The sequence below is a fragment of the Elgaria multicarinata genome, chromosome 2 (assembly GCF_023053635.1).
Source record: "Elgaria multicarinata webbii isolate HBS135686 ecotype San Diego chromosome 2, rElgMul1.1.pri, whole genome shotgun sequence".
Taxonomy (NCBI): domain Eukaryota; kingdom Metazoa; phylum Chordata; class Lepidosauria; order Squamata; family Anguidae; genus Elgaria; species Elgaria multicarinata.
Window position 1 is genome coordinate 79396460 of NC_086172.1, and position 25226 is coordinate 79421685.

Below are 25226 nucleotides of genomic sequence, written 5' to 3' on the forward strand. Positions count from 1 at the left end.
TGGGGGGGGTGATGGTGCAGAATGATACCCAACTCAGGAGTGGGGGGGAAAGAAAGGAGAGGAGAAGTAAAATAAACAGGAGGCAATGGTGAATAAGTGCACTCATGACAGTACTTAGGGGAGAAGGAGTTCTTTTCCAAAAGTGTTCAGTAACAAGAGAAGTTACTCCCAGTGCAACACCCAGTTGTCCAACTTCCAACAACCAATAAACTGTAGGGGGAGGTACAAAGGAGATCAATGGGTGGAGGCGATGGCAAAAACAACATGTGAGAGCAAACCTCAGCAGGATAACAGCAAGCGCTACAGGAGAGGTGTAAAGATGTTTGGATGTACAAGCGCACAGGTGTAAGTTTGTAAGCTTTCATATGCTACAGAAACGAAGTGGGATAATTCGAGGGGAAATGTGTGGGTGTGATGGAGCTCCTAGAGTTCCAGGGCTATTTTGTAATATAAGGAGCACTTGCAATGAATTCTGGGATATTACCTATAAGACACTTCTGAATAGGGATGTTTATTTTTGCTCTGTGTTCCATCACGGTTTTGCATGTCAGGGGGTAGGATCCACATGAAAAGTCATATGCATTTTATATGTACTTCTGCTTAAAGTACATATTTTAGCATAAATACACATTTTATGTGTATTTTGGTAAATTTTTACAACAAGAACTGTATTGTAAAAATCAGAGAACTGCAAAATTTGATTGAGAATTTTGCATACCAATCTACACATTAGTTTGGGGTGTGTGAATTGGTTTGGATCACTTCAAAATGCAAAGAAAACAAAATTCTCAAGCATCCCTAATTGTGAGATGCACAAAAAATGTTGTTGATGGCAAAACATCAAGGGGGTTGGCTTTCCAAAATAGGTTTGCCAACTTTTCTTCTGCTTTTAACTGACCCTACCCCTCTGCCTTTAACAATAGCCAGATATGCTGAAAGTCAGTAGTTGAAGTATTCCCTGTCACTTTATCCTCTTGCATTAAATAAGTAAATAAATAAACAAATAGCTACACCTGCTAATTTCCTACTTGTCAGGCACAGAAAGAGGACTCTAAAAGAATAGTTGACAACCATACTAGCTTAATAAAAGAAAGTGGTGCCTTAACATGCTCTTATATAAGGAACAAGATATGTGAAGAATAAACATTAAAGAAGATATAGTGAATTTATTTGCTTTTTGAAGAATTCAGTTTGAATTTGTGAATGATTAACTACATGAAACAGTGAGAATAGTAGGACACAGAGGTCATGAGCAAAATGCATTCAACAGAATGACCTTGGTCAGTAGTTCGACTGTTAAGCAGTGACTATAGACTTTGATTCAATAAAACATTTAAGTCAAGACCAGCAAACTCAATGGAAGCTAAAAAAAAAAAAAAAAAAAAAACATCATTATGAAAAAATGCCATACTACCATTGATTCCAAAAGGTAGGAATGCATCCAAGACCATTGGGTCAGGCCACAGCTTAGTGGTAAGAAAACATATTTTCATGCAGGAGGTCCCGGGTTCAATCCCTGGCATCTCCAGGTAGGGTTGGCAAAACTCCTGCCTGAAACCCTGGAGAGCTGCTGCCAGTCAGTGTTGACAATACTGAGCTAGATATAGTATAATCAAACTTCCAATGTTCCTATTATGTGTCACCTTGAATCACATGCAGGAGGGTGGCTAGAGGCAAAAGAAGACAGTTTTCCTGCATCTTTAATAGTTGTGAAGAAAAGGAAATTTCAGCAGGTGTCAAGCGACACCGAAAATTCCTTCTTCTACTCAACAATTTAAGATACAGGAGCCCTATCCTCTTTTAACTCTCCACCTTAGACAAGGGTGACACCTACACTACAAATGTATGTGGGATTCATACCAGTTTAATTGGCCTGGCTATCCTGCCTTCCTCAAAAGAAACCTGGGAGTTGCAGCTTGGCAAGGGTGCTGAAAATAAGTTCTTTCAGAAATCCCTGCCTCCCACTTAATTTATACATTTATTGCATTTCTATACCGCCAAATAGCCAAAGCTCTCTGGATGGTTCACTTACATAACTACAATTCAAGGAGACAGAACAACTGTTAAGGATAACCTCTTTGTGGGGGCAAAGACTGAGCAGCAATAGAAAAGAAATGGGTTTCTTTACTGGCAACACCAAAGGTATCATGGAGACTACAAGTGACCCAACATACAACTCTCTTTTGTTTTCTCCTGTACCTGTATGGTTAGACCTTTGCTCAATGGAATGGGAAGAACTGCTTCAACTCCCACAGCTTCCCCCCTTTCCACCCAAAATTACTGTTGCTATAAGGAGCTGCAAAAAATGAATACTGCCATATTTACAAGGGGGTGAGGGAGATATCTTCTGTTTTCCCTGGCATTGCTTATTCCCACTGAGGTACCAGACAGCTCATAGTACTGCCAGCTCTGAGCTACTGTAGCCTGGTCTTTTTTGTGTGCATATGGATCCCATCCCTTTCCCCTCCAAAAAGGCAACTCCCTTCACAGAGGCATCAATGCAAAACTATCTTCATGAAAGCATTCCTGCTGCATGCGTTCTCTACGCAGGCCTCCCACTAGAAGCATTATGGTAGCCTCCCACAATCCAGTGCCCTCCAATTTTTTTAGACTGCAAATTTCAGAATCCCCCAGCCAGCTGTGGGAGTTGCAGTCTAACCTATCTGAAGGGCACCAGTTTCAGGAAGGCTGCACTAACAGTAATGTATATAATGGCATCTTCCTAGTTCCCAGGTTGTGTATTACATGTGACTGGTGTGTGCAACACTGTATGTTAGTCAATGCCTTCTGAAGGTAGCCATGGGGCATCATCAGCAAACAACATTGTGATTGATGGTGGAGGGCTGTGGGAGGGCCTGTCAGCTTTTGCTTCTATGGGTTTTGTGTTATTGACTCAGCTGCTGATTGAGCACAGACTCACGGCTCTATTATGCTGGGGTTAGCTTTGGTGAAGTGGCTGCTGCCATAGTGGAGCCATTGCATCAACCTGTTTACGGAGCTGAAAATAAAGTGACTCGCTGGAAGGTTTATTTTCCCCTACTTTCATTGGAGCCCTGAAGTTTGATGGGACTCATGCTGAAAGTTTTGTACAAACCTGATCAAAATATTTCTTTTAGCTATCTATTGTTTTTCCATTATAGACAGCCATTCCAGCACTAAAGTAGATAGATGTGCAGCCAGGTCCTATGCATGTCTACTTGGAAATATGTTCTCTTGAGCTCAGTGAGACTAAGGCTGCAATCCTATAGCTGGCTGGCTAGGGAATGCTGAGAATTGTAGGACTTCTTTCTGCCTAAGCATGCATAGAATTGCACCCTAATTTCAAACTAAGGCTGCAAACGAATACCCACTTACCTGGGATTAAGCCCCATTGAATTTAGTGGGATTTGCTTCTGAGGATTATAGTCAATCCCAATCACATTGTAGCTGTTGTGTAATCCTCTTGCAAATCCCCTTTTTATGGCAATATCTACCCAAAATTAATAGAGAAAGGGGCAAGAATACACTTGCTGCTATTCATCAGGGACTTGGGTGTGAAATCAAATCCATACAGTTAAGAAGAAAATCAAACTTACTTATAGCTCTTACCCTTGATGTTAAGCAAAGGCTAATCCAAAGGAGATTTACTTCTTGACTAGCTCAAGACTAAGTTTATTTATTCTAGTTTCTAGTTCTGCCTGCTTTGTTGCTTCCAAAAAATGAAAAAGTAAATTTTCTAACTTTGGGATTCCTGGGTGTGTGTTTTTATACAGTGGGTAGTATCCAATGCTATTCCTATGTAGAGTAGACCCACTGAAATGGACTTAAATTAGTCATGACTAACTTAAGTTTCATTTATTTCAATGGGTCTACTCTACATAAGGCTAACATTTTATATTACCCAATGAGAACAAAATCCAGAAAAAGTAAAGCTATGGTGACCAAATGGGTTTCTGAACCTTTGTTTCACAGAAGAGGGAAATAAACATGCACAAATTTTCTCACCCCTATATGTAAAGTTACACCTGTTGAAATTCCCTCTCCTACAGAAACCCTTTCCTCTTTCGCACCTACTCCCCCTACATACAGCAGTGTAGTTAAACCAAGATTTTTTTAAAAAAAGATGTGTTGATTGTTATTTTGAGGTTGTATTGTTTCATATGCGCTTTTAATTAATTTTATGTATCTGATTTATACTGTATTGTTGTACTAATGTTGTTCCCCACCTTGATCCAAAGGGAGATAATAAATATATTATTATTATTATTATTATTATTATTATTGTTTGTCTAGCACAGAAGTGAGTTAAATTGGGGGCTGAATGGTGGTCAAAATTAAAATGAAGAGAGTTTGTTGCAATTCAGTATCTCTATTCTGTGCTCATTTTTCTTTATTGTGTATCCTAAGTATAGATTAATAGCAAATTCATAATCCAAGTGTGGATCTGTATGTAGCCAAAACACTACTATGCATGCACAGGAGGGAAGCACTGACAAGTTTGGGGGAACCCCAAATTTTACAGCAGAAACCCCCCCCCACACACACACACACAAATTGGGGACACACACACACACACACACACACCGAAACAGCTCAATGAAGGCTGAGCATGCTGAGTGGGCATGGAATTATGGCTGACTGTTGGTGGGAGGAAATAGAATGGAGAGTCCTGAAAAGCGTACTGGCTGGTTAGAATCCTGAACAGGAGCATTCCATGCTGCAACATTTTCTTGCATGTCTTACTTGCTGATCACTATTTTCCAAATGGAAAATGAGTTGCCATCATATACACTTCTATCCATCTCTGCACTTGCGCCACCAGGAGCTAGACATACACACATAAACAGTATGTTATGCATCTAAATAATATACGCTACACTCCTGTGTATATATCTCTGCACGCTCATGCCCATTTTGTTTCTGTAAAGAAGAGATAGAAGAAGTTGAAGCAAGTACATTTTTCAGCATTCTGACCTACTGAAGCAAGAAATTAGAAGTATCTGTCAAATGTGATTGATACTATGATTTAAGGACACAAACATAGGTTAATAGAATGAAACCTGTAGTTCACTCAAGTTGTCAGCTCTTAACACAGAGCTCCCTCCTTTCCTTTTCAGAAATGGAAGTTGGCTCAGGTCCTGAAGCATTAGAAAGAAAACAATTTATACAAACTCATCTCCCACTCATAGAAACAGGAAATACTTATTTACACAAACTTGGTATTTGGTTGTACGAATAAAACCCCAATCTGGCTCAGTGCCCAAAGTCTGTGAACACCCTTAGCATGGAAATGAACACCATGTCCAGGGGAGCTATTTCCTGACCTGAGTAAACAGCAGTCTGTATAAACTCTTAGGTAATAATTGAGCTAGTGGGAGATGAAAGGAGGACTGTGCAAAACATACCCTAGAGTCAACCCCAGAACTGTGGCTGGGCAGAAGCACATGTTCTTGCTCATGAGAGCAAGAAACAACAACAACCAGTATGTAGATCTCAAACATCCTTTCATTGTTTCTGATTGCAATTTCAGGACCACAAAAGAATGGACAGGACCTGGGAGATAAAGGTTGGAGATAGGCAGTGTTCTTTTACAGAAAGGCTGTGATGATGCTAAACACTGTCACAGTCACACTGTGAAAACCATACTTTAGGGGTGGGGTGGGTGGGTTGTACAATCCCTTAAAGTGTGGATTTTATGGGACTAAGATTAACCCCTTAACTGATTTATTCACAAGATAGTAAGGGAAACAAACACAAAACTAGACTGTTAGCACATGCACTGCCATTTGTGTACAAACTTCTTTTTATACAGAAACCTTTAACAGAACATTCTACTCCTAAACATCTCCACCCTGTCTGAGACTCCACATCTCTCTCTCTCCCACCAGAACCACATACAGTTTAAACTGATTTTCCTTAACTGCCCAACTCCCACTCCTCCTACCCAACAGTCCATCCTCCAAAATATTCCTCATCCCTTGCACATGAACATGCTGTCCTCCCAACCATTTCCTCTCTCCCATCCAGTCACCCTGAAAAATACTGTTCATTGTGCACACTTACAAGCAAGCGGGTCCCATTGAACCCAAGAGGGAATAACTTCTGAGCAAACATGCCCTAGAGTTACACTGTTGGTGACTTGTGAGGGTTTTCCTTTCCTTGGTGTATATGCAGACCATAGGAATCTGCCATTTAGCCCAGTATTGTTGACACTGACTGGCAGCAGCTCTCCAGGGTTTCAGACCAGAGTTTTCCCCACTCCTGCCTGGAAATGCTCAGAGGCTGAACATCAGACCTTCTGCATGCAAAGCAGGTGCTTGCCCCTGAGCTGCAACCCCTCCCCACTGTTACCTCTGGCCACACAATTTCTGAAACAATACAAAACCTGGCAACAGGATGAGTGTGCACACCACAAGCCCTGATGCTCCCTGGAATCACCCGCAATTCTCTGGAAATAAACAACTGCTTTTGTCTCCAGCTAATGAACTCTTCTTGGGTTACTTCAGGGAGTTTCCAAGCCAGAAATGTCTTTTCCCAGAAACCTCCCATATCTATACTTCAGAAAACAAAACTCCTACCTGTCCTGGAGCCTCGAAAACCACCAAATCCTTCCTGGTAGTAACAGCTATAGACTAGCCTTGACAACCCTTCCTCAGGTATTCAGGCTTCCCCTGAATTTCCACATTCACGTATTTTAGTCTCTGCTATAGTTGGCTGCTCTGAACCTCTAGCTTCCCCGAAATCAAACTCTGAGCATTCCCCTGGTGGGCTGCACGATGCTATTTGTTTCCTTGGCTTGCCTTTCAAAGAACAGAACAGATACAGGGCCATTTAAATTCTATTCAGAATGTGATATATATGTCGGAGGCATTAGTTTATACTGGATTTACTGGTCTGTTCTAAGTGAACCCCCAGGATAGGGGTGGTTAGACTCTAATTAAAATACAGACAAGGGATACAGCAGTAGCCATCACAGTCACCCATCTGGCCAGGAATGACTCTGGGACCCTGGCTGTCATTTTGATGCTCCATTACTTCTCCGATCCCGATGATTTTAGCTAGGTTTTTGGTACAACAAGTACCGTCTCTCCCCACCTCTCCGTCTGGCACGTGCAACCTCCCTCCCCAAACTTTCCAAAGTTCGCCTATGAGGTTAGAAACCATAGCTCCTGCAACCCTACGCATACTTTAATGGCAGCTCAAGCCCAGCCTGGGCACGTTTATTGAAAAGGGTGTCCCCACTGCGTTCAATGGGGCTCGTCCGTCCGCCCGCCCGCTTCAGGACTGTGCCTTCAATGCCATTGAGCTCAGAGGGACTTCCTTCCTAGCTGCTGGTAACCCTGGATCAAATGACTCTTCCCGCCCACCCTCTCGGGGGCTCCGCCGTGCGCCAGAGACGTACCTCCTTACGGGCCCGCTTTCATGCAGTCCAGTTCGGGGGGCGTCGGTGGGGTCGTCCTCGGCGCGAGGAGAACGAGACCAGTCCAAGGGGAGGGAAAGAGCAGAGGAGGTTTCTCTGGAAGAGGAGGAAGGGGACTGACATGCCACCCCCGGCGGCAGCGCACACTTGTCCTCGCCCGCTGTCTCTCCCTGCAGGTTTATTTTCCCTCCGTCGCGCCTCCAGCCGGGTGTCAGTCACCAGCCCCACCCGCGCTCTGCCCCCTCAACATCCCTCTCCGATTGGGCCTCGGCCTCTGCCTGCCCGCCTCGGATCCACCTCCCCGACCACGCCCGCTTGGAGCAGTCTGGGGATGATGCCGGCGGGGGCACGGAGCTCCCCCCGAGCGCGCGTTGTCAGGCAGCTACAGGCCCGAGGGACGACGGGGGGGGGGGTGGAGCCGGACGCGCGGAGGCACGCGAGCATTCGCTCCCAGGAGACTCTCCCCCCCCCCTCCGACCCGCTCGCGTCAGCCTCGCGACTATTGTCACCCGCGCATCAGCGCCACGTTCGGCGGGGAAGGGGCCCCGCTCTGACGTCGACACAGGCACGCTTCCCCCTCGCCGACCCCTCCCTCTCGGAGAAAGAGCGCGGCTTCCCCGGAGGCGCCGCGTTTTTCCTTCGCCCGGATTACAAAGAGAGGGATTGGCCGCCTGGTCAGGCAGCCGCGCTCTGGCCCTGCTGCGCAGATCTCCCCGCGGGGAGCAAGCGCCGTGGCACACGGTGGGGCTCGCTGCTTCGGAGGAACTTGTGCCCAAGTTAAGGCTGTCCTGGGGACATTCGGCCAGCCCCTCCGAAATAGCCAGCTGTAAGCCAAGTCGCGGTGTCAGAATGAGGCGTTGCCGCACCTAAGGCATAGAATGGATTTGCACTGCCGCTCCTTCGAAGTGCAAATGGAAGGACGCGTATTTTGCAGGCTCCCCTGCATTTTGTTAAAGTCCGTGCAAAGAGAAAGTCAGCACAGGAGGCCAAGTGTTGGGCTAGAACTGGCCTTCCGGATGTGCTGGCTTTCTATTTGCAGTGCCCCACCCTCCCTGGGGTTGAGGCAGCATCCAAAACCGAGTCTTTCCCCTGCTGTCCAAAATATTACAGCTCCGGACTGTGAGAGGAGGAGTTCAGTTTTGGATGCTCCCCCAATCCTACTGAACTGGGGGGTGGGGGTCGTAACCTGCTGCGTGTGTGGGCCCCAGTACATGCAACCCTAGTACAGGATGACACTCAACTCCAAGGAAGCTGTATCAGTGCTAAACCGGTGTCTGTAGGCAGTATTAGACTAGATGAGGGCAAACAAATTGGAGTTTAATCCAGACAAGACAGAGGTACTCCTGGTCAGTCGAAAGGCAGAATAGGGATTCTGGATGGGGTTACATTCCCCCTGAAGACACAGGTCCGCAGCTTGGGTTCTGGATTCAGCCCTGAGCCTGGATACCCAGGTTTCTTAAAATGGGATACAGTTTGCTCTTTCTTTGTACTAGGACCTAATCCACACCAAGCAGGATATTGCACTATGAAAGCAGTATGAAAGTGGCATCTAAAAGGCAGGAGCCACACTACTGCTTTATAGCGGTATCGAAGTGCAGTGGCAACTGTTGGGGTCCATTGACACACCACCATATCCTGCTATATCCTGCTTGGTGTGGCTCCTGCCTTTTATATACCGCTTTCATACTGCTTTCATAGTGCAATATCCTCCTTGCTGTAGATTAGGCCTAAGAGTTTCCCTTCCCGGTTCTGCCTGCACTGGTTCAAAAGTAACTGTTTTCTAAAGAAAGTGCTCTGTCTGTCTAATCTGTATGCCAAGGAAATGCTTGTGCAGCGACTGTACCTTTTTTTAAAGTCTTTTTCCCTACAGTAATTTGAATTTGGCTAATACATGCTATATTTACAAAAACAAAACAAAAAACCCACTCTAAATTTATCAATATACGACTTATTTCAGAATATATGGATAAGATGGCAGTTTTAGTGTGAGATATATACCATTATTTTTCTTTCAGAGATCTTAACATGTGGGATACAGCCCACCCACCTAGAAATGTACTTTGCCTTTTCTGTGGCCCCCTCCCCATTTTTTTCTGGTGCCGCCACTGGTGAAGACAAATGGGAAGATTGGTTTGCAAACCAATCACAAAGAAAGAAAGGTGCACAAGAGGGGGAGGGAGTTTTTATGGAGCCCAAGGGCATTTCAAATGGGAGTTCTTCCTCTGGGGGCACTCCAGAATGGCAATTGTCAACCCACTTGTCCCTGTCCCCTGTTCAGAAAGGCTTTGCACTGGAGCATGGAGTTATTGCTTGAGTTTGGACTGAGAGCTTATACAGGAGCTGGAGGCTCAAACCCTGCTTGTCCTTTGGGCTGGCCCTAATGTGGGCAGGTGCTTACATGTGCTTCCCCTCCTTCTACAGCAATGGTCTTCAACTGGTCCAGACCCAAGACCCACCTCAGACTCCCAACCTGCAACACGGGACCTGATTTTGCAATCTCACATTTGCCCAACATGACAGCAACAGCTTTGCCAGGACTGATCTGGACTGATCTCATGACCCACTTTTGGTTCGTGACCCACCAGTTGAAGACCACTGTCCTAGAGGACCACATCTCACTGCAAAAGTGAGAGAAGTCTGAACTATTTGAATGTGAAGTGCCCTGTTTTGTTTTGTTTTGTTTTGTTTATATCAGGGATGATGAACCTCTTTCAGCCTAAAGGTTGAGTTCTATTTTGGAGAAGTTCTCAAGGCTGCATTCCAGCAGTGGGTAGGGCCAAAGGCTGAAATGCAAGAAATGTGAGCATATTTAAGCTTATAACTCTTATTGCCAGTAATTAAACATTAGGGGAAGTGTTTCAATCTTTTAGAGAGTGGGGAAAGTGCACTGAAAGAGGAAACTGCACTAAAGGGGTAATCCACCAATTGATGGTTGTGAGAAAGGGCTGTGGTCATCGGGGGAACCCCAGATGGGGGCCCAGGAGGTGTTTTGGCATCCTGCAACCCTGGGACTGGCATCCTGCACTCCTGTTTTATACTCAAGAAGCCTAAATAAAATTTGCAATTTTACAACTGTTGAATTAGTAGACATAACACAAAATACATAACTGGACCCAGGAAGAGAAAAAACAAGGGGGCAAATGATGGAAATGGAGAGAGAAAAAACAGAATTTTAAAAATAGTCTGGTCAATTAAAAAAATATCTAGAGGACTGTTTGGACATGTAACAGGGGCAAGAAAAGGTGCAACTTTCAAGTGATCCAGAAGCTGGCATGCAAAGGGTATATTTGACAGTCTCCCTCTCTCACGCAGTGGAGTTGGTATGACACTTCACCATGTGGGGGTAAGAGGCGTATTGCTCGTATTGCCAGCTTGCTACCACCACTTGAAGAATTTTCTTCTCTTACCCTGTACCTTCAAATATATCAGGGTACGTTTTGCTGCCGTTGAAGCTTCATCAAAGCCACACTGGATAAGTAACAATGTGTTTAATTTCCTTGTTAAATAACAGTAACAATATTTCACATTCCCCCCCAAAGCCAAGCAAATAGTAAACCAAAATACACAAAGACATCTCACTCCGCCTCTCCTCAGACTTCTGACTATCATAGCTGCTCTCTGCCTTCAACTGCCTGTTCTCCCAGAACCCCACTGACCCATCCCATCTCAAGAAGGAAGCCCAATCACAATGAGGTTCTATCATTGGTACAGTTAATCCAAACAATATCTTTGCCTCCTTTGTTCTTTTATAATAACCACGTAACAGTTTATATTTTCTCCCAATGTGTTTTTTAAAAATAGTTAAGGGTATCTCATGTCGGCTCAACCTCAAACAAATCATTAACTGGGTAGATGTGTACAAATAAATAGATCTGTCCCTATATGTTCAGATTCTACAATTCCAGTATAGCCTTTTCTTTTTCACACCCACCTACCCACCCCTTTTCATCAGAAATCTATCTGTCAGGCAGAATGACACCCCTAGTCCTCAAAATTACCTCACTCTTGTCTCGGTTGACAGTTTCTTGCTACCCTTCCTCCACTATCAGAATGCTGATGGGAGAACTGGACTGGGTGTGCTTGATTTATATCAAGCATAAGGATTCTAAAATCCCGGAGAGCTTCCACAGATAGAGAAACTTACCCTCTGTAGGCAGTCAGCTTCCATATATAGAGGACAACAAGAACAGTGGGGATGGGGAGCAGAACCAGGGGATTCATTCCCTCTCCTGCTCCTTCTGTGTAGAGTTTTCACGTGAGCAGAACAACTGAATAGGGTTAGATTCCCACAACCATCTTAATGAATGCACCTAGAATGAGAACGTAGGATCAGTGTGATGTGTGAATCCCCCTAGTGTGAGACACAATCCTTGCACATCTTTTTCCTGCCACACAGTAAAGAATAGCAAACACTGGGGCCTGCATACTATCTGTAGTAGTTTTGACCAGAAGAAATGGCAAGGAGACTGAGTTCTCATAGGTCTGTCCCATGTACAAATATATATTAATATCCTATATGTTCATATTATTCATGGATAGAAGCTAATATAGTCAAATGTAGGAAACAGTTTTTAAAAAGCTTCAGCTAGCCAAAGTAGGCCTTTTCAGTAGCAAAGCTTTCTGACCTTTCCCTCATCCTGCCAGGCATCTGTAGCTCCATATCTTTTGCCTCTACTCTCTCAGTGACAAGGGTATTGTGATTTATCTCATCCCTTAACCTGGTCCCCTTCTTCCTTTTGTTTGGGAAAGTTTGGCTTTCTAAAGACAACAGCTTATCAAGTTCCCAGGGTAGGGAAAAAATATCTCAGAGATCTATATAAACTTGGGAACAAAGGGATTTAGCTGGTCTTGCTTCAGAAGGAGTCGCAAACCAGCCTAGAGAATCTGCTTTGGCTTGGAGGAGAGGGGTTCCATATGTTGTGGGGACACCAACATACAACCAGGTGGACAACTGCCTTGTACCCTTAAGGAATGTGAGCTTTCTTTGATTATTGTTTCTACCTACATATTTCATCTTTTGTGTATTCAGTAAACTGGTAAACAGATCCATTTGTAATACATATCATTTCCATCACGCTTGAACTTGGTTTTAGGTGGGAACCAGATCAATCAGACTCCCATAAATTATGCAGTTCAAGATACTATCTTTTTTGCCTTCAGGAAGTCATCACATGGAACTCAATCCTCATGTTTCATTTACTAGGGTGGCCATATGAAAAGGAGGACAGGGCTCCTGTATCTTTAACAATTGAATAGAAGAGGGAATTTCATCAGGTGTCATTTGTATATGTTATTATTATTATTATTATTATTATTATTATTATTATTATTATTATTATCATCATCATCATCATCATCATCATCATCATCATCATCATTTATATACTGCCCCATACCTGAAGCTTTCTAGGTGGTTTACAAAAGTTAAAGACAGTGAACATTAAAAACAAATATACAGAATTTAAAGCCATAAAAAGCATAAAATACAAACAAAAACAGGCAATATCAGCACCTGATGAAATTCCCTCTTCATCACAACAGTTAAAGCTGCAGGAGCTATACTAGAGTGACGAGTTACAAAAGAGGGCAGGGCTCCTGCAGCTTTAACTGTTGTGATGAAGAAGGAATTTCACCAGGTGCTGCATGCTTACAAGTGACAACCTGCTGAAATTCCCTTCTCTATTCAACTGTTAAAGATACAGGAGCTCTGTCCTCCTTTTCATATGGCCACCCTACGTTTACCTTCTATGTGAAAAGGAAGATAAGGGATTAGGGCCTTTGTGCTCCATTTTTGCTTTCAGAAGAGTGCCATGATGCCCTAATCTTTCTGCTTCCTCCACCGGTGCATTCCACCCCCCTGCCCCAAATTCCCTGATAATCCAACTACATGATATTTTAAAGCTATATAGTCCCCACACACACACACCGTTTTATTCAAATGTATGCATGAGACCTAATATAGATCAGAATCTTAGAGTGGGGGGTAGAGGGCTTTAAATCTTTGCCTTCAGCCTGCAATTTACATTATGAGAGGATGCCTTTGTAAATTAGAGACATGGTGGTCCTGATCCAGATTGGGACCACAGCGGGGTGGGGGGGCAAAGCTTTAAAGTCCCTCTGCCCCTAACATTAGGATCCTGATCTGCATAGTAATGTGTAGCCTGAGCTTGTGAGATCACATTCCATAAGGAATACAGATTGCTCATGGAATACAGTAGATTTCTTCCGCAACATAGACCTTGAAAAAAGTGGCGTATTGGCAGCATTCTAGCTTCAGAATGAAATGAAGCATGCACGACATACCTTTGCCAGCAGTTGTTGCCATTGGTTTTAATGGGGAGGTAAAATCTTAATATTTTTTTAACTGTTTCTGAGAATCTCACCAAACCAATGCAAGATATATCTCCTTGACAAGCCTGAATAAAGTACATCAATAGTTCCACCAAAATCTGAAAGAAATATAGGATAAGTCATGCTGCAAATTGGAGTAAAAAAGGCCAATTTATGCATTTTGAGCAGTTTTTAACATGCTATACTTGTGGCAGTTTTGTTTGGGTTGGTTTTAAATTTTGCACAATTGTAGAGCACAGTAGGTAGGTCATGGTCACCAAGTTTCAAGTTATTAGCTCAATAGACATCATTTTAAAAAGCAATAGCATTTTGAGGCTTATAATGGCAGAACCATTTGTTGTTGCTGCTGCTGCTGCTGCAGCAGCAAATTACCTTAACCCAATAGGCATTCCTGCACCCCTTTAATAATCTATTGAACTTTAATAATACACAACAGTCCTCCATTTCACCACAGTAGTAATGACAAACCAATATGTCTGCACCTCTACCCTGTGAGGTAGGACAGACTGGAAGACACCCTTTATCCATTTTTCTCAGAGGTAAGCTGCCACTACCCACATATTAGTAGCTCTTATTGAATATTAATCTTTAATAATTCATAAGCTCTTATTGGATATTAATTTTTAACAACTCATAAGCTTGATGCATGGGAATCCAGGCTCATGACTTTTATATATGGAAAAGGACAGACCCCTGTTTGAGAGCCTTTGTTAAACTCCTTAACAACCTGGTTAGCCCATTTGCCAAGGAGTCCAGAGGATCAATAAGGCAGACTCCAGGCTAAGCAAGACAATCAAATCAACTCCAGTTTCCAATCCAATATATTTATTAACTCACCAAACAGAGAGAAGCTGAAAAATTGTCTGATGATTTTTAAAACAAAACATCCAACTGGCTTACTAAATGTTACTTAACGATCCTAAGAGTAACTCACCAAATATGTGGGGAGTCGTGTCAGGTTCTACTAGTCCTCCGGAGTGTGGAAGAATTTTGCTTCTTTGCCAAACAAGGAAAAGAAGAGATTTCACAACTATACAGGCATTTTTGTGTGAGCTGGGCAACTCCCAGAGAGGGCAATAATTCAAAATGACCAATGAATAGCTGTCTGGGAGGACCTTGTCATGCATCCCTCCAGGTGATGTCTACAATGGTTCTTTAACATAAGCTGAGTCAAGGGGGAAGGGGAGCTGAAACCAGAGAGTCAGCTTGGAATGTATATAGGGATTCCATAATGTATATAGGGTGGGTGCGGTCTATCACAGTCTTGCTAGAATTGTCCAGTTCTTTGTTTAGGCTGACTGGCTGTCTCACTTAGCCATCTTGTCACGTATAAGTCTCAGCAAGGCCATTGCGGGCTTGCAAGTTGAAGTTAGTTTTATTTAAAACTAGGTTGGTATGTCAGAATCTGAGTGGGCTCAGGGGAAGAATAGAAGGGAGTAGTTTCGTGTGTGTGTCCCCCTTGGCCTTAGGGCTGTAAGACTTCTGTGGGAAACTGACAGAGTGTTTAGAAAGGGGGGGGCTTGTTTAAGGAGTCACTCAGATTGTGGTATCGTCTTGGTGGGCTGACACAGGCATGATTTATTGCCCAGAGCCCCTGTGGTTTTGAACAGGCCCACACCTCCCTTTATAAGCTGGAGCAAAGGCCCCTCACCATTGCTAGGATCATCTTTCTACTCATGGCCTGAGATCCCTCCCTGTTTAGAGCCATCACCATTTGGGACTTTGAAAGCACTCTGCACATGGACTCTCTCCTATTTGGATTTCTAAGGACTGTGCCATGAAAAGTACTGTGAGGGTTTTCCTGGACTTGAACTCTCGTTTGTTGTGGATTGTGTGTGTTTGTTCATCAACCGTTCAGTGTAAGGATAGACTGGGGTTGATTTTTATTGCTAGACTTTTTCTCTGCAGACTCAGGTGGCAGGGAGTTCCCAGTGCACATGAGTTCTTGTGCCTGAGATTTTTACCCAACCCGTGTTTAGGCTTTGGCCATGTTCCCCTGAGCTACCAATATGTGGCTGCATATGGTCTAGCTCACTTGGGATGGTTTGTTAAGCCTTTCAAGAATGTCCCATTGTGATTGCCTGAAGGATCATATCAGGAATCTTTCCCTCCCTTGGTTGGGTTTGGAACCCATTTTTGGAACCTTGAGATGGCAACTGGGAAACCAGGTTGTTATTGTAGTGAGTAGCATTTTGGACTGTATGGGTTTTGTTTTGTTTTTGTTTGGTTTGGTTTTTGGAGCCTAAAGCCTTTTGACCATCAGCTTTACATATTTCTGAAGTTTATAACCATTAAGCTCTTTACCATGGGATTTCCTCCAACAAAAGAAGTCTCACTGACTGGGTGTCCTGTGTCAGTTTGCCAGCATGTGTGAATGCCAGAGGAAATGGGAAACATGACACATCTTCTCTCAATGCATCACAGCATGATAGGGAAAGGCTCCTGACCATGCCAGCAGGTCGAGAGGCAGCGTCACAAGTCCATGCATCCAGTGAGCATTGTGCATGTGCATACCCTGCTCTGTTCACTTGATGCATGCTGGCACCACCCTTTCTGCATTGCAGCATTCATTGGAGTGGGCAATCAGGATGCAGCTGGTGGAGCAATGAACAAGTGGCAGCAAAGTAATGGAGAACAGAGCTCTGTGACCTGCCCCGAACTACCCTGCTGGACTCAGGTATGGTGGAGAAGAGTGTCCCATTCACAAAGGAGGGATGGTGGCAACATCAACAGAATGACGTGGCAGTTTGAGTGTCCCTCAGCACGGTACAAAGACCATAAGGAGCAAAAAGCAAAGCTTAGCAAAGATAAACACGGAAAGGTGAAATGGTGTGCACCAAGGCACAAGTGGAGCCAAAGGAAGGAACATGAAATCCTACTTTGGAGCCAGCAAAGTCCCTGTGATTACAAGCCTGGAGGGTGAATGGTGACTGGACCTAAACAACAAGGGCAGCCTGGAGCCCTTACAGGAGACAGCAAAGCAACTCAAACAGTTAGGACAAGAATGATCAGATGCAATGAAACCACTTGAAGAAAAGATCACCAAAATGTCAGATAAATTCACCACTATAGCCAAGACTGCATCAGAGGTGTTCAGGCTGGCAAACAAAAAACATCAAAAAGTAATTAACATTCACTTAAAAACAAACGGAGATTTACAGTCAAGGGAGACCCCAACCTTCATATCAGAGGCTTGGGAGAATCAGCAGAAGGCCATAATATGAAAGCATTTCTAGTATCCTTATTTGGTTTCAAGATCTGTTTCATGACTTGAATCTGAAAATTGGGGACATAGAAAGAGCACATCCGTGCCTTGTTTGCTAACACAGCAAAGGGCTCTCAACCCTGAGAACTTCATTGTGCACTTTCATTCTACACATATTAAAGAAGAAATCCTAGCCCAGGCTAGAAAAACGGGACAAATAAGGCACAAAGAAGATATAATTCAGCTGTACCAAGACCTGAGCCTGGAGACACTCCAAAAATGGCCATTCAAATATCTGACAGACAAACTGCAGAAATAAGATATAGATGGGGCTACCCATTTAAAATCATAGTTTACCAAGATGACACAAGTTCAGTTATAAATACAGGCCACAGCTAGACCTAAGGTTTATCCTGGGATCATCCAGGGTTTGCTCCTGCCTGAGCACTGGATCCCCTGTGTGTCACCTACACGAACAGGTTTGACCCCTGGACGATCCAGGGATAAACCTTAGGTCTAGCTATGGCCACACACTATGAAGTAAAGACATTTCTAGCACTTATGAACTTTGACTTGGGAGAAATTACCTCTGACCAAGAAGGTGAAAATAAGACAGGAAGAATACATTCAAGGGAGCAGATATGAATGGACAAGAAAACCAAGAAATTTCAAGGTGTTAAAAAAAATTATTTTCCATAAAATGGCAAGATGTGTTTTTTAATACAGTTTAAATATACTCTGACAGTAAAGGGGGAAAGCTTATAAACTTTCAGTGAAAAGTAAAGCATAGTTGTTATAAATTTAGATAGGTACCCACTGCAGTAAAAGACCTGTTAGACCAATATTGATGTAGAGATCAATATTGAGGGAGATCTCAGGTGAAATCATGTTCATTTTCATTGTTCAAATCAGCTTAGATCAGATGGTAGCAAACATACAGCAAATAAATATAAGCAAAATTACTAATAATCTGTGGTTAAGCAGAAATAGGGTGGATTCAGTTCAAAATATGTCAATATGAGAAAATGGTTGAACTCAAAATTCTTTCATAGGTTGGGTAATCCAATTAAATGGTATAGAATACAAAACACATTTACAAAAAGAAAAGAAAATGATGCTGTCCTACTGTTACAAGAAACCCACCATGAGAAACAAGATAAATTTATGTATTACACAGGAACTGAACCACGGGTACTTCTAAATTATGTGGGGCTTTAATAATCCTGGCAAAGGAGTTTGATTTTGTAGTAGAAGATGTAATAGAAGTGAGACAACAAAGGAAGGTAAGGTATACTTTTATTAAAGGACATCAAAGAGGAGGAAAAATCAATACAGGTGCAGTGTATAGTCCTAATCAAGAACTAAAATTTAAAAACAGACACTACGAACCTTAGAACAATTCAAGGATGGAGGTATAAGCTTAGGTAGGGTGACCATATGAAAAGGAGGACAGGGCTCCTGTATCTTTAACAGTTGCATAGAAAAGGGAATTTCTGCAGGTGTCATTTGTATATATGGAGAACCTGGTGAAATTTCTTCTTCATCACAACAGTTAAAGCTGCAGGAGCTATACTACAGAGACCAGCTTTAAAAGAGGGCAGGGCACCTGCAGCTTTAACTGTTGTGACGAAGAGGAAATTTCACCAGGTTCCCCATATATACAAATGACAAATTTCCTTTTCTATGCAACTGTTAAAGATACAGGAGCCCTGTCCTCCTTTTCATATGGTCACCCTAGCTTAGGAGGAGATTTAACTCTAGTAACAAATTCCAAATTTGATAAAAGAGGGTATCATGTGGAGGGGGAAAGATATACCTCTGGATTCAGGGCTCACTCAAATCTTTAAAGAACTCAAGTTCATAGACTCATGGTAATAGAACAATCCAAATGAAAAAGACTATTCCTACTCTTCTAAATGACATAATGTCCATACAAGAACAGACTGACTCTGTTCAGATGACATGCTAAGCCATGATGGTTAAGCATTTTGAGCTAAACATTATGGCTTAGCATGTCGTGTGAACCATGACTTAGGGCCTTGCTAAACCTACCTGGGAATCCGTGCTGGAGGAGCGGCAAGCCCACGCTACAAGTAGTGCGGGCCGTTGCTCCAGTCCAGACGTCAAATGCGACAGGCTGCAGGAAAGCCCTATCGCATCCTCCATTTTGTTTATTCCTTAAAGGACCGGGAAAGGTAGGTTTTTTAAAAAATAAATAAATAAAGGGTTCCCAGCTCCCCCCATCCCCCCTGGCTCCAGTTTCCCCGCATCTCCCCACCCTGCCCTGATGGCTGCAGCGCTCTGCTACACACCGCTCTCCACTTTTCCCGGCTACTCACAAGTAAATGTGATAGCTGGGAAAAGCGGTGGAATGGGCTACACACCGCAGTCTCGGGCTCAGCCTGAGACCGCAGGAAATACCGGGCCACAACCGGTGCTGGTTTTCCCGGGCCAAGGGAGGGCTACTCCTGTCTGAGCCCAGGATCTCCTATGCGTCATCTGGACGCACAGGGGCTGGCCTGGAGCTCGCACCGGGCTAAACCCTGGGCTAGCAAGGCCCTTAGTGTGTCATGTGAACCATTTCTAACCATGGTGGCTACATAACCACGGTTTAAACACACTCACTTACTGCAAAATGGTTAGTGGCCTAACCATGGCTTAGTGTGATGTCTGAACAGGCCTACTATATATTAATCTCACAATCCTAAGAATCAAAAATTAAAATATCAACTACAGAACAAATTCAGGTCTCAGTTCATGCACCTTCAAATATTATTATTCATTTGGAGGGGGGAAATATGGTGATTAAAATTCAATATTACAATAATCAAACCACAAGTAAAAAATAAGGGAAGAAATAGAACAATATTTTAAAACTAGTGCAAATCCCATGTTGCCACAGGGGCTAGTAGTCCGAGAACATTCTTTTAAAGATTGTTTACAATTTCTTGAAGTTTGAGGTTGAAAACACATGATGTAAGATTTCTCTCTCTACTCCCTAAATTATTAAAAATTAATATATTTTTTCTTGTTTCTTTTTTGGCTTTTCAATAGAACCTTTGGCAAATGGAATTAGAAATTACAATTCATTAAAAGGCATCCAAATTAATAGTGATTAACTTATTTGTAGGTGATATGGCATTAATTTTATCAGATATAAAAGCTGAATTTCCCAGGGCAATAACACTGATAATGGAATATAGTGAAGTAGCAGGACTAAATATTAACATAGTGAAATCTAATACTTTGGGATTAATTATAAGTGAGCAAACTATCAAAGAAATAGGATTAAGCTTCAAGATCATGCTTACAACTAAAATGACAAAATATTTAGGGGGTTATATTTCAGGAAAGCTGAAATTATTATTGGAAATTGAACTACAGACAATTACTAAAACACATATTAAACACATTAATGGCAGTTTAGAAATAAAATAAAATGATGATGATGATGATGTCATGGTGCAGTAGTATATTGGCAGTAAAATGACAATATTGCCAAATTTCTCTTTTTTGTTCCAAGTGCTACTTTAACAGTGACAAAACATTTAAAATATGGCAAAAATTATTAAACAATTTTATGCACCAAAATAAAAAAACCCACCACGATTATCTAAAACCACTCTATATCATAACAGTGAACAAGGAGAATAGAAATGCCACATTTATAAAGTTTTTATTAAACATACCAGATTAAGCAATTCATATCAATTATGCAAAATGATAAAGAAAAACCCAGGGTGCAATTGTGAATAGACCCTAAACAAATCAATAAAATAAGGGCCATTCAATTTCTTACCCCAAATAATAAAAAATGGTGACTGAAATAGGTAGTCTGTTCCATCATTTAATAATAACAATTTTGAAATGGCAGAAAAAATTAATTGCCACCCCATTATTGTTTCCTGCTATGTACGAAAATAACTAAAGATCAACTTAATATGTGTCCGGCATTGGGACTGTTGTCAGTATATGCAAAAGAAAATAAAAACTTTCTGCATAAAGAATTCTTAACCTTTTTAAAATGGCTACATGACTAGAAGGAAGATTCTGGAAGGAAAAATCCGAAATATCAATAGATCCATGGTGGCAGAGGCTATGGGCAATTGCTCTAATGGAAAAACAAAACAAAAATAGAAAGATAACACAGCAATGATGACGTCTGCTCTGGAATTTGGAGATGCAATATGCAAATGAAGATTAGGACAAACTGAAACCACAGACAGCACCTGACAATTTCTGGAAAGACATGTTGGACTGAAAGAAATATAGCAACATGGAGAAACAAAGGTTTTCAAATAATAAGGAATTCACTAATTTTATCACAGACTGATTTGTTATTGTTTATATGTTTTTATAAGTTTGAAATCAGTATGTGTATTAAAAAGCAATGTTGAAGTAAGATTCAGCTGTCAGTCCCATCGAATTTTGTACATGGTATGGCAAAGGCACCTTCTTATCCTTCACCACAGCCAGCAAACTATCTTGGGCCAGCTTTTTTGGGTGGCAGCTAGAAGGAGAATACATAGATCTCAATGAGTGAAAAATATAAGCACCTGTTTTTCAGCCATAGCACATATATGGAAGTTACACACATGTAACTTCCATGAGGGAAAACACATGCACACAATTAAGGGTGAAGAATACACATGGGTTGATTTTACTTTATGTACGCACTTTAGAAGCCCATCCTTGACTGTGGTATGGTTGCATTGAAAAAGCACATGTGTCTTCTTTTTACACAATAGCAGATGTGTGGCTTACACATGCTATTTCCTACATGAAAATATTTGTGAAATGTGTGAAACAGCCTTGTGGCTTGCAAAAACATAGAACGGAAGCAAAAGAAGTACTAAATCATGGTCATGGTAGATGCAAGATTTTCTCCACATTGGAAAAATGTATGTGTGAAATGTTACTTCACTAAGAAGGATTTCCCAGGGATAAACTCCAGGTATTGAAAACAACAAATAGTCTTGGGACATCTTAAAGGCTAGCAGGTTTATTATGGCCTAAGTTTTATGGCCACAGAAAGGTTATGCCATAATAAATCTGTTCATCTTTAAGGTACTGCAAGGCTCTTTGGGTGTTTCTAGGTAGAGGGTAACAATAAAAAGGCATTGTACAGCTGTACTGTCTTTCTTAAAGGATTTTTCCCCAGTAAAAAAAAGATGGAAGAAGTGGTGAGAAAACACAGGAGGGCTACAAATGGAAAATGACATCATCTGGACCTCCCGTGAAATTCAGTGGATGAGGCAGGGCGATTGCATAGTAAAAGCTCATCAAGAAGCACCCTTTGTTGGTTTTGCTGCAACAGACTTGGCTACTCTTCTGGAAGCTGTTACCAAACTCTGACATTTTTCCAGCAGCCAGCAGAGGGAGCCTTAGCACCACAGAGGGAGCCTTAGCGAGGTTCGTTCTTTTGACAAGTTCCTTACCGGGTCTGTCTTCTTGTTTATCCATCATTAGGAAAGCAGCTGAAGGGTACAAGCATATATCTGGGACTTTAAAGGTCTGAAACAATGTAAGTCTGAGAGGTTTCACATTGCAGTTCTGCAACAGTAATCTGCGCATGGCAGCTCCTTGCAGTAAGCACCTTAACCAGTGGCAATGGGACAAATACTGAGATGAATGGGTTGTTCATTGGATGCAGGTTGTGCTTCCCAAAGGAAGACTTGTGCGGTGCAAATTCCTCCAGATGTGCAAACCTTTTCACCTTTTCACCTCCAGTATCAGAAATCCTAATCCCTGTCTATTTAATGGAAGTAAGTCCTGTTGAATTCAATTGGACTTCCTTTTGAATGAATATGCTTAGAAAATTGTACTGAACGTGTTCAAAATAAAGGAATAAGAAATGGCAGAGATTCAGGGCATACTGAAGGAATGCATAAATTGTGGGTACAGAAGACTGAATTTGAGACAAGCCTCAGTGTCTTTAGTAGAGAAAGTGTTTGGAATGGGTCTCAGAACAACCAGGTTCTAGACCCCTGCTCAGCCATGAAGCTCACCAGGTGACTTTGGGCCAGTCACTGACTCTCAGCCCAACCTACTCACAGGGTTGTTGTGAGAATAGAATGAGGAGGAGGAGGTAACCATCTTGGACTCCTTGGAGGAAAGCCAGGATATAAATGTAGCAAGTAAATAATCCTAGAATATGTGGAATAAGCTGAGAACTCTTCAAAGCATACATAAAGTACATTTTCTGCACCACTGAGTAACCATAGCAAGTCATCAAACATCTGTGATGAGGCGCAGGGCCTCCAGACCAGGGGATGTGGCTTTTGAGCAGGTTTAGGTAAGCATTGCCATAAGAGAATGGGTTAGTATAGCCAAAGACAAATCCCCCTAGACCACAGCAGCTGGGTACTTTAAGGATCGGTTTTAGGATGAATAGTGCTATTTATATTATTCATAAATGCTCCAATGTCAGGAGATGAATAGTAAGGTAATCAAGTTTGCAGATGGCACCAATTATTATAGATGATAACATCAAACAGATTGTGATGTGCTCCAAAAGGGTCTTTCGAAACTGGGTAACTGGGCAACAGATGGCAGAGGAGATTCAACATAAATAATAAGTGCAAAGTAACAACACACATTGGCTTAAAAGAAAAAAAAGGAATCCTACTTTCACACATACTCTGATGGAATTCAAATTGACCATAACCACCCATGAAATGGACCTTGGGATTATGGCAATAGCAAAAAGTTCACCAAAAACGACTGTTCATTGCGCTATGCTAGTTTGTTGTTGCTGTTTTTAAAAAGGCAAGTGTAGTGTTAGGAATGGTTGGGAAAGTGATTGAAACTTAGACAGCAAGTAACATAATGTGAGTATAATCATCTAATGTGTCCACATTTCAAATACTGTAAGTAGTTCTTGTTGCCCCCATCTTGGAGAGGGCAGAGAGCTGGAGAAAGGCCAAAAAAGTTGTTTGATAACTGGAGCATCTTCCCTCCAGGACAAATGGAAGGGGGGTTGTTTAAAAAGAAAGAGGGCTAAAGGAGGGGTGGTGCTGAGGTTTGTCAACTTTGCAGAGAGAATGAATAAAGAACTATTTTAGCCTTCCCCAACCCGGTTCCCTCCAGATGTATTGGATTACAACACCTATGCTGGCTGTGGATAATGGGAGTTGTAGCCCAACACAGTCAGAGGACACCAAGTTGGGGAAGGCTAGTTACCATTCTCTCTCTCTGATTAAAAACACACACCATTAGAACTCAGATCACCCAATGACATTTGATTGGCCCTAGGTTCCCTGACAAACAAAGGGAAGGACATATTAATGCAATGAACTTATGCAATTGATTGCCACAAGATGTGATGGCTACTTGCCAGGACGGCTCTTTTCTTTTTCTTTTTTTATTGCCTCCCTGTACACAAAAACCGCATGTCCCTGTTTGTCAAATGCTAGGGACAAACAACAGGAAAAAGGTATATCCAGTGAAGGAGGGGGGCTCCGATTTTGGTGGAACTGTGAATCCCTTCTGGATTTCAGTCAGAACTAGCCAGAACTTTAAAGATGCTATCCAAAGTGCTGAAGCTATTTTGACGATATCTTGGACAGCTCCTTTGGAACTCTGGCTGGTTCTGACCGTATCCCGGAATGGATATACACACCACTGAAATCGGAGCTACGAGCCTCCACTGGGATCATGTCTTCCTTTCCAGCCTCCAGGAAGCATCTGACAGGCCAGCCTTGGAGGAAGGGTGCGGAATGGCCTGATCCAGCAAAGCAACCCTTCTTTCTTGTGGATTGTGGCCTTCAAAGGGAACTGAATCCATCCATTGTGATGGACAGGTCAGAAACAAGAAGCCAACCTCATCTGTGGGGCGGGAGAGGAGCGCAGAAAAGGAGGAGGCCATTAACCCAATGGAAACGGGGAGAGGCTTGTGGAGCGGTTACACGGGCAGATGACTTGAGAGAAAGTCGATGAGGAACTAGAGATCTGGAGTAAAAAGCGGGTGGGGGGAGGGAGAGAGAGCATGGAAGAGGAGGGGAAGGAAGCCTGGCTCATGGTGGCAAGAGCCAATGCTTGCTTGGCCCCAGTGCATCCTGGGAGCGATCCTCCCCTCCCGAAGCGAGCCGCACATGGCCAGCCAAGCGGATGACGCCCCACCCCCCCTGAGTCAGCCTGAGCTACCGCCCGCCACCGCCCACCTGCACCCTCACCGTCTGTCTCTCCATCTTGTGATATTTCACTCCGGAGGCAGCGAGGCAAACAAACTCGGTGCCAGATTGTTCCGAAGAGCCCCCCCCCCTCCCAGCT

General features: G+C 42.8%; 1 protein-coding gene across 3 annotated transcripts in view; it reads right to left on the minus strand.

The window, feature by feature from the left end:
- SLC43A3 (solute carrier family 43 member 3) overlaps nt 1-7742 on the minus strand; it is a 49771-nt gene extending 42029 nt beyond the window's left edge. For all 3 annotated transcript variants that reach the window (XM_063116929.1, XM_063116930.1, XM_063116928.1), the window contains exon 1: nt 7382-7742. The gene's annotated coding sequence lies outside the window, so the exon portion shown is untranslated. The remainder of the gene's footprint in view (nt 1-7381) is intronic.
- Between the last annotated feature and the right edge of the window lie 17484 nt (nt 7743-25226).